At 33.8% G+C, this 10,000-nt stretch overlaps 1 long non-coding RNA gene across 1 annotated transcript in view; it reads right to left on the bottom strand.

Moving 5' to 3' along the window:
* The window catches only part of LOC118762356, a 21,605-nt gene that overhangs the window by 4,014 nt on the left and 7,591 nt on the right, over positions 1-10,000 (bottom strand). The window contains exon 2 of the long non-coding RNA XR_004998103.1: positions 6,549-6,552. This is a non-coding gene — a long non-coding RNA (uncharacterized LOC118762356). The remainder of the gene's footprint in view (positions 1-6,548; positions 6,553-10,000) is intronic.

Raw genomic sequence — 10,000 nt, 5'->3', positions numbered from 1 at the left:
AGCTTCTGTATAGATAAAAATATATCTGGTGTCTTCTTAAGATCATTATGCTCATTATTATCTCTCAGTTCTTTTTTGTTCTGGTGATGGCTGCAAACCATCTTAAACATTTTTCAACAAATTCATTATCAACCAGCACAAATTCGAATCATATCATTCGTCGACCACCTTTTCAGGTTGTGTCATACAAAATTTTATCGGTCTACAGAGAAAAAGAAAAAGTGTAGAGCGTGTTGGACAAATTGGATGATAAACGCTTTAATGTTGAAACTAATGTATTTACACTACAGGGCGAAGAAACTAACCATCTTCGAGTTAAACTGAATTACACCAGTTTAGATATGCTAGTGAGTATCAGTTGCCAGGTTATCTTAATTCCCAAAAAATTCCTGGAGACACATTGGTCAATTCAAATTTCGTAAAAGCCATCTGCAACTTCGCTAGCTTGATTAATCATCGATTATAATCTTTTTTCAAGGCATTCGAGAAACAGGCATCCAGCATAAAACTATAGCAGTAGTGATCGCGAACTGTGATAAAAGTCGTGGTCTTGTTAGAAATGACGAATTAAATATTAATAATACATTAATCAACACTATGGTACCTGATGGTGAAGATATCAGTTTGCTAAAATACTCTAAGGGCAGCATTAAACTTAAAGAAAATATTAAATATTGGATCTCAGCTTTTAAATTATATTTCTCTACTCGTAGTTATCAAATTTAGAAAACTTATTGAATAAAGTATATTAGAGCATGTACCATCAGCAAATGGGCATGCTTCATTAGAGCTGTATGAAAACCAAACAAAGATTCATACATCTGTGGTGGTTATAAATTTGGTGTTAATCACATGATTTGTTCGAACTCTTTTCCATCGTCTAATATGTTGGATTTTCCTTTTACTCGTTAGCTGGAATGAAAATTTAGTAAAATTCGATCATCGGTGTTTCCATTATTAAATTCAAATAGATAATGATAACAAAGGAATCGCGGTTGTCAATACACCTTCCTGTCGGTTTGTTGAGATGGACACAAATATCTTATGACATAAAAACTGCAAAACCATTTTCAATGCACTTGAGAGAAGACTTTGCGGGGCTGGGGAATGGTATTAAAAAAGAAACTGCCAGGACGGGATATGTTTGGGTATAAGTACCGAGGAAGAAGTGAACCAAAATACCAAGATTTATTCGATCGACGGAGAAATGCAGGCAAGAGATTATCTCAAACAAAAGTATATTCAATAAACTATTATTTTGAGGATATGTCATTTTAAAGGAAGGCGTTCTTCCATATCGATGATTAGCTTTAAAACATATTAGGTTGTATCTACTTCCTCTGAAAAGAAAACTGGAATTATTTTAGGACTGTTAAATATTTTTGACTGGTAGTTACCAAAATAGTTTTAATGTAGTTTTAACTAAACCACATCTAGTCGTGATTCTCTCTTTCGGAAGACCTGGAGTTGTGGGCAGCGTGGAGTCACTCCTTAATTACTGTTACTCCCAGGTGCGTTCTGAATCGGAACGGTAGGACCTGTCAGGGTCCTATCTATGGTTTAAATAGTTTTTTTTAAAGGGTAGATTAAGTTTCTTAGCTGCGATGAAGGCTGTCAGTCTAGTAGAAGGGAAAGTCCAAGACAAAACTAACATAATGTACGTCCAATAACAGATTTATACTATGGAGGCAACTATCTCATGTTAGTGCACAATCTTCCGCATTCTTCTTTATCAAAAGATTCTCAAAAGGGTCGAACTAGTTACGAAATCACATAAGGGAATATTAAATTTACCTGAACAAAATGTTCGTCAAAAATCATTCGAGAATTTATAAAAGTGCATTAGCAGAATATTTTTTGGGCGTCACATTGACAACAAGTGCAAATGAATTTATCAGTATTTTTATCGCCGAGTAACCACCCAGGGCTATATTTATGAAAGATTTCTTACTTAGATTCAATCACAGAGTCAGTGAATAGAACTTCTAAGATTTACATCTTCGAAGATATTGAGACACACCATCCAGCATATGGTATTTGATTTTGATATTACATATGTTAAAGGAAATATTCCTCGCATTGATGCGCTCTCACTTTGAGATAATGACCGAGGGACATGGGATTCAATGATGAGGTTGATGATCATAAATTCATACTTCATTGACTAGCTTCGGAAGCACAGCCTGGTCCGATACCGGGCGAAGTCATTTCCAGAATAAAAGGAAATATGTGATAATAACTCCAGTGTTGCAAAAGTTCATAAATATGTAAATCGATGGTTATCTCTGGAAAACGATATCCTGCAATGGTTATCTAAGTTTTTCGTTCAGGCATCACAGAAACAAATGATCAAGTGTTGAATACGATATCTATTGTGACATAGAATTACCTGAAGCTTGATTCTTTGTGGCCTAGCTATTCATACGAAGTCGAGGAATACGTACATAGATGATCTAAATGTGTAGAAATAAACGATTTTTCAAAAGAGTAACAGACTCCATTCATAGCTCAAGAACTTAGATCCTTGGACTTGTGTATTGAAAAATCATAGCTATCTTATTGATATCAGATTGCAGTTTGTCCTAGTTAATTCTTTTTCATGATGGCTAAATATTATTGGTGTTCTTGAAAGGAAGAGCCCAACATAAAAATATGTGTTATTATTTTCATGACGATCATCTATGTCCTTACGACAGTTGATTGGCTGTGTTCCTGACAAACGCAGTTATATTATCCTCAATCAAAACAAATTGCAAATAAACGGTTCAAACAATTAGAATGGAATTAAAGACGTTCTTTATATATACAGAAACGTTCGAAACTTTTTTATTACGGCTAATTGCTCAATTATCGCACAATTCCTTATGTAGAATGGTAAGAAAACCTTGCTTTGACATAGCGTCATATCCGTGTAACTTTTGCTTATGTTCACTTGGATTTGAAAATGTGCTTAAATAAATGATTCAACGCCAGAGTGACAGTCTTTGAGACAAGCTGGAAACAGCACTGAAATGGAATAGGAATTTTGGTACACACGGACCAAATCGTTTCTTATCTTGAACCGCTTGAAATAATTGAGGACGACGGCAAAAGTAGAGATGGCGTCATTTTAGCAGTGGTCAATTCAAATTTTGTAAAAGCCATCTGCAACTTCGCTAGCTTGATTGATCATATAAGAAATACCTGTAATAATTGATCATATAAGAAATACCTGTAATAGTGACATGGATCAACAAATAGGACAAAAGGATCAAACCTGTAGTGAAATGAGTCTAAGGTAGTGTACTCGATCTACCTGGAGTACAAAGCTTTTTTTCAGAGACATCCGAAGATATAAGTGCTGCGACAAAATGAGAAACTGTTAGTAGAAGAGTTAAATATTGCGAATGCAGTATGTTGTAAATAAGTCTTTGATTTGTTAATATCAATGCATGGTTTTCTTTCGCTTCTTTGAACATTATGTATATTTAAGATGGCTTTTAGTTCCAATGGCAGTTCAGTCTCATTTGATTAAAGTTTCTCAATGATCACATGTGAGTACAACAATATTTTTTGAGCTCTACAAGACTTACATATAAGGAAATCCAATTTGCAAGCTTTCAAACATAGTCGTCTCGGATGCATTCGAACTCCAAAGCGGTTTCACTCCCAATAGCCTCCGCCATTTGTAACATCCTGAAATCTCAATATTTATGTTCCAGAATCTTTAAACTATCTCCTCTTCTCACTTTATACTCCCTTATGTTCCCCGACATATCGATCCAGCCCATCTCTTCCCTGCTTTCTATTTTTTCTTTCCCCACTTTTCTCTCTCTTGCTCCTTGTTCAAATCCTTTATCCCCATCCCTCCTAATCATTTAATTTTCTTCGTCACATCTACGGAGCGTTATTTTGCCTATATAGGAGTAAATCTGCCAAATGGAAATTATAATAATATTCAAGGTTAATATTACGTGCTCTTAGAAAGAATCAATAATATATGAGCTTAGTACTCTACCGACTTTAAATCCAGCTGTACTCGGAGATATTCCAGAAGAATATCACAGAGTATATTATAGGCATTACTCCAGGTTAACGGACAGAACTCTTATTTAATGAACTAACCGGGTTTCAAAATCATCTTGATATATTTACTTTTGATTCACTTAAAAGCAATGCTATACACCCAAAAACATTTCTCCGATACCCTCGTACGATTACACTCATTTGTCTACTTACAATGACTACCCATACAAGTCGCTAAAGAATGGGTATCTATCTATACATCTTACATATACATCTGTCTTTCAAAATGCTAAGCTCAGACTACAATCAGATCTATGCGACTGTAAACATGGACTGGAGACTGTCCTGTAAAGTATATATATATATATATATATATATATATATATATATATATATATATATATATATATATATATATATATATATGAATTTGTAAACAAACCCAAAGGTTGTAAATTACTGAGTAGCGCGACATACACAGGTCCTTTTAAATAATAACTATAATTATGTATTATTTATCTAATACAAGCTCTATTTAAAGCGACCAAACCTAAACAACTGACCGAAAAACGATGGACAGAACCACTGGGAATTGAACACGACATCAATGCTTACACGGCTCCGTACGCACCCAATTCAGTCACATAGCCCACCCATCAATTTTAGCCAATTTTAGTGTATAGATAATTGTAATCTAGTGTATATATCTATAAATTTGTAAACAAACCTCAAAGATTGTAAATTACGGAGAAGTGCGACACACATTGGTCCTTTTTAATAAGAACTATAATTATATATTATTTATTTAATATATACTCCATTTCAAGCGACTAAAATTTAAAATTGGCCGAAAAAAGATGGGGCGAACCACTGGGAATCGAACACGACATCAATGCTTGCGTGGCTCCGTATGCGCCCAGATCAGTCACATAGCTCACCCATTAATTTCAGTTAATTTTAATGTATAGATAATTTTAGTTTAGTGTATATATTTATGGCTTTGTAAGGCGCAGGAGTGGCTGTGTGGTAAGTAGCTTGCTTGCCAACCACGTGGTTCCGGGTTTAGTCCCACTGCGTGGCACCTCGGGCAAGTATCTTCCTCTATAGCCTCGAGCCGACCAAAGCCTTGTGAGTGGATTTGGTAGACGGAAACTGAAAGAAGTCCGTCGTATATATATATATATATATATATATATATATATATATATATATATATATATATATATATATATATGTATGTATATATATGTGTGTGTGTGTGTAATGAGTCGTGGGGTCGATTTGCTCGACTAGAGGCGGTGTTCAAGCATGGCCGCAGTCAAATGACTGAAACAAGTAATAGAATAAAAGTATACAGCCTAAAGTTTATAAATTACAGAGAAGAGAGACACACATTTTCCTTTATATTTGCCTGAATTTTGTGGTTTATATTTTTGCCTGGCTGGCTGAAGGAAGTCGTGCTCAAAGAGTAAGCAGTAAATTTATCAACTATGAACATAGAAGGGATCCTATAATCTGTATACCGAACGACACTAGACTAAAATTATCTATACCATTAAAATTAGCCGAATTTGATGTCTAGGATATATGACTGAATTGGGTGCGTATGGAGCCATGTCAGTAATGCACAAGCGCTAATTCAGTAATTACTTCATACAATCTTGTTTCAATTTGAATCTGTTTTGTGTCGTTTCTGAATTTCAAACTCTGAGTCGACCTACCGACAGTGAGTACAGAAGAACTTCTCGCTGTGTCAGTGCTTTGACTTTTCTCCTCTCCTACTCATTCCCTATACTGAATCCATAATACAATCATGTATTGTATTAAGTCTGTCAAATTTTACGGCAATTTTATTTTGTGTAATTTTATACCTATATTTTCCTTTTGGATGCCAGTTACCGCTTTTTTTTAAAGCTTCTAGTCACGAGAAAGTTACTTTAATCATCTTAAGAATAGAAAGCTTTCAATTTAATGCTAGTTGATATTTGTGATGAGATAATATCAAAACGAGATTTGTGCTTGCTAACTAGGAAAGACTTTCATCTGTTGATATTGCTCTTGCACTTTGCTTTGAACTTTATTTCAATATAGCGACCTGAAGAAGAGTATTTCGTGTGATGAAACTGCCAGTTGTTGCTAGTGCTGTTTTCAGTCGATTACATTTAATAAACTATACGGCATCAAATAGTTTTTCTTTCATTTGCTATTACACACACACACACACACACACACACAACACACACACACACACACACACACACAAACACACTCATATATATATATATATATATATATATATATAATATATATATATAACTCACTTGCACATATCTCTCCCAGGTTTAACTTAGAGATGTAGAAATACCTATTGATTTTATTAATGTGTTCTCAATAAACCCAAACATACATATACCGCGTGTGTGAATGTGTGTGAATGTCTGAGTTTATGAAGGCTATAAACCAATGAATAATGTGTACACCACTTGAAGACTCTGTTTTCATGTTATGTATCTACATCGGTCAAAGTCTTTCAGGCGGTGCACTAAACTCTCCAAGATTCACTTAGGGGAGAAATTGAACTCACTACTGCAAGCTAATGAAACACTTACCAATTATATTGTCCTGCAGCTGCTGACTTTGGCGAACATTTCCCGCAGTTTGATATCTATTTGTAGCTAGCTCTGCGTCGCACGTCATAAAAATCACGAAAACGAATTCACACATTCGTTTATTGTAAGCAAATTGTCTGTTTGCAATTTCTTAAAATTTATTAGAAAAGCTGAAAACATTTATGTACGTCAATGCTCAGCTGTTAATGTCTCTTTGATGTACCAACAGCTTTTAACAGTATCACATAAAATCAAACAGTTGACAGCAGTATTTAGCCGTTAATATGCAATAACTAACGACTGTTATCGAGAAAAGGCCGATGGCAGTCTATTTGGCGAGATATCAGCTTTTAGCTAACCTGTAGTTTATTGCTCTTATTGTATTTGTTAATGTTTGTTATAATGTTAAAGTTACATATTTCAACTAGTTAACCTTCTGTACAATATTTCCCGTCTCCAACCGTATTTATAAAAATAGTTTATTATGGAGATAAAAAAAGAAACTTCTCTTTTTAAATGTAGACTTTTCAGATTGTTTTTGCTGCATACCTTTCATTGTTTTCTGTTTTTCTGAGCTCAGATGTCTGCATATCTTCCCGTGAAGTCTTCCCAAAAAGTCCCCCTGTCTTTTCAAAATGACTCTCTTACTCTTTTACTCTTTTACTTGTTTCAGTCATTTGACTGCGGCCATGCTGGAGCACCGCCTTTAGTCGAGCAAATCGACCCCGGGACTTATTCTTTGTAAGCCCAGTACTTATTCTATCGTTCTCTTTTGCCGAACCGCTAAGTGGCGGGGACGTAAACACACCAGCATCTGTTGTCAAGCAATGCTAGGGGGACAAACACAGACACACAGACATACACACACACATACATATATATATATACATATATACGACAGGCTTCTTTCAGTTTCCGTCTACCAAATCCACTCACAAGGCATTGGTCGGCCCGGGGCTATAGCAGAAGACACTTGCCCAAGGTGCCACGCAGTGGGACTGAACCCGGAACCATGTGGTTGGTAAACAAGCTACTTACCACATAGCCGCTCCTGTCAATATTTTCTGATAATTATGCTCGTCGATGTTGCTGTATAAGCCGATCTGTGGGACATGCCCTTCAACTTGGAAATTATATCGGTTTCAGCACATTCCGTCATTATTGCTCAATCCGATCAGTAATGATACTATCATACGATATTCAGTTTCCTTTAACCTTTATTCTTCCCGATTATCCATACAGCAGCAATTACTATAAACTAGAGACAGCTTTAACTACATCAACCGTAGATTTATTATTTAGTTGCTATCCCTCTTGAAAGCAGGTCCTTCTTTATTTGGCAGCAAATTACTTTTTGTCTCAGGTTTGTTGCCGCTCGCCAAATTTAGCCTGGCACACACCTTTGATAATCAAAATAAATCTACTTAGTTTCAAAATTATTTTGTAGAATCCCAAAAAGTTCTTTATATTATAAAGTCATGGTGGAATCTTTCTTTCACATATCAATAATTGTTTCTTGCATAAATACAAATTTTCCAATTTGTAGCGCCAGACTAAATAATTTACATTTAGTTTTATCATTGTACGGGATGGGTTAAAATCTTTGTAGCTTCCTCATTCCTCCGGTGTCGATGAAATATGTATCTTTCGAGTATTTTAGGTTGTATATATATATATATATATATATATAATATATATATTTCTTTAAGACATTATTTATCACCAATACGGTGTTGAGCATTCATTCCAACTTTCTACATTTATGTATATATATATATATAATATATATATATATATATATATATATATATAGTTAATCCAAACATGAAAACACAAAGAGAAAACACAACAACGCGAGGACGTGGAACAAGTATAGTATTATTGGACGCTCAGGAAAGGAAAGAAAGTTTATAGCTTATAGCGGAGCTCTTCGTCAGAACATAGAAAAAGGAAAGATCCAAGGAAGGGAATACGGAGGAAAAAAATCGCGAAGCGAACGACACACACACTATATATATATATATATATATATATATATATATATATATATATATATATATATATATATATATATATATATATATATATATATATATGCATATATATATATATATATATATGTGTGTGTGTGTGTGTGTGTGTGTGTTTACATGGGAAAATGCGGGCAAGAGAAATAATATTCTTAAGATTATAAACCTGGAAAAGTTCTTCAGGACAAGTTATTACATCTGGTAAAGGACAGAACAAGAAAATTTTAACTTGAACTTATGGCTCTCATTTTCTAAGTATTTAAACAAAATGATGGTACCTTTTTATTAATTGTAATGTTACTTTGTAAATTAGAATCAAATCATTTTCAATATTCAAATTTTATCCTAGCAGCAATATTTTAAATAAAAATTTTCTTGTTCTGTACTTTACCAGATAATAATAATAATATTATATATATATATTATATATATATATATATATAATATATATATAACTCTCCTAAGCGTTTCCAGGTTTATAATCTTAAGAATACTATTTCTCTTGCTCGCATTTTTCCATGTAATCCACGTTTTCTCCTGGCTATGTCATTATACTAATTAATAATGTCTCATGTATCAATTAGCGGTGTCGCTGATAATTTTTTCCTTATCTCAATGATGCCGGTGACATATATTAAAGTCCCCTTATAGAACTATATTCATAAAAAAGTATAGAACTATATTATCACCTTCAACTTTGAGAAACAGACATTCATACCTTTTTTCTTTTAAAACTTAATTGCATGAGATTGATATCATGAAATTCCTCGAATTGAGCGCTATCATTTAAGCTTAATTAAAATATAGTTTGCTTTCAAAACAAAAAACTTAATTATACTTAAATCCAATTTTTATACCTTATATTTTTCCATGACATTGTACCTCACAACTTCTTTGATACAAATTTTTGCTGCATTGGCTAAAAACCATGAAATTCCCCATGCTTTCTTCTGTCATTGAAGCTAAGATAAATTTTCTTTGCTTTTAAAATAAAAAAGCCCCATCTAAACTTGATTGGACGCGTTACTTATTCTCCTATAGCGTTGTTATAAATTTTGATGTAAACTTTTTCTACCGGACCAAATCTCAAATTTTTTATGCCAAAATGTAACTAGGGATTAGTCCCCTTCAAAAATGTTAACAGTTTTCGATTTGGTTAAGAACTGAATTAGTGAAAAGCTCTGAAATTTGCTGTATGTGAATAAATTGCGGCCTTAAGAATATTATTCAACTACTACTGTAGTTGAATGATAGATATATAGTAAAACTTCTATGAAACGATGGAAACACTCATTAATAATACAGTCTACAAGATGGGCATGGAGAATTGAGAATTAATTATTTTAACAACAAACG

The sequence above is a fragment of the Octopus sinensis genome, linkage group LG2, assembly GCF_006345805.1.
Source record: "Octopus sinensis linkage group LG2, ASM634580v1, whole genome shotgun sequence".
NCBI lineage: Eukaryota > Metazoa > Mollusca > Cephalopoda > Octopoda > Octopodidae > Octopus > Octopus sinensis.
The sequence above is the reverse complement of the archived record's forward strand: the minus strand, read 5'-3'. Positions and strand labels throughout refer to the sequence as shown.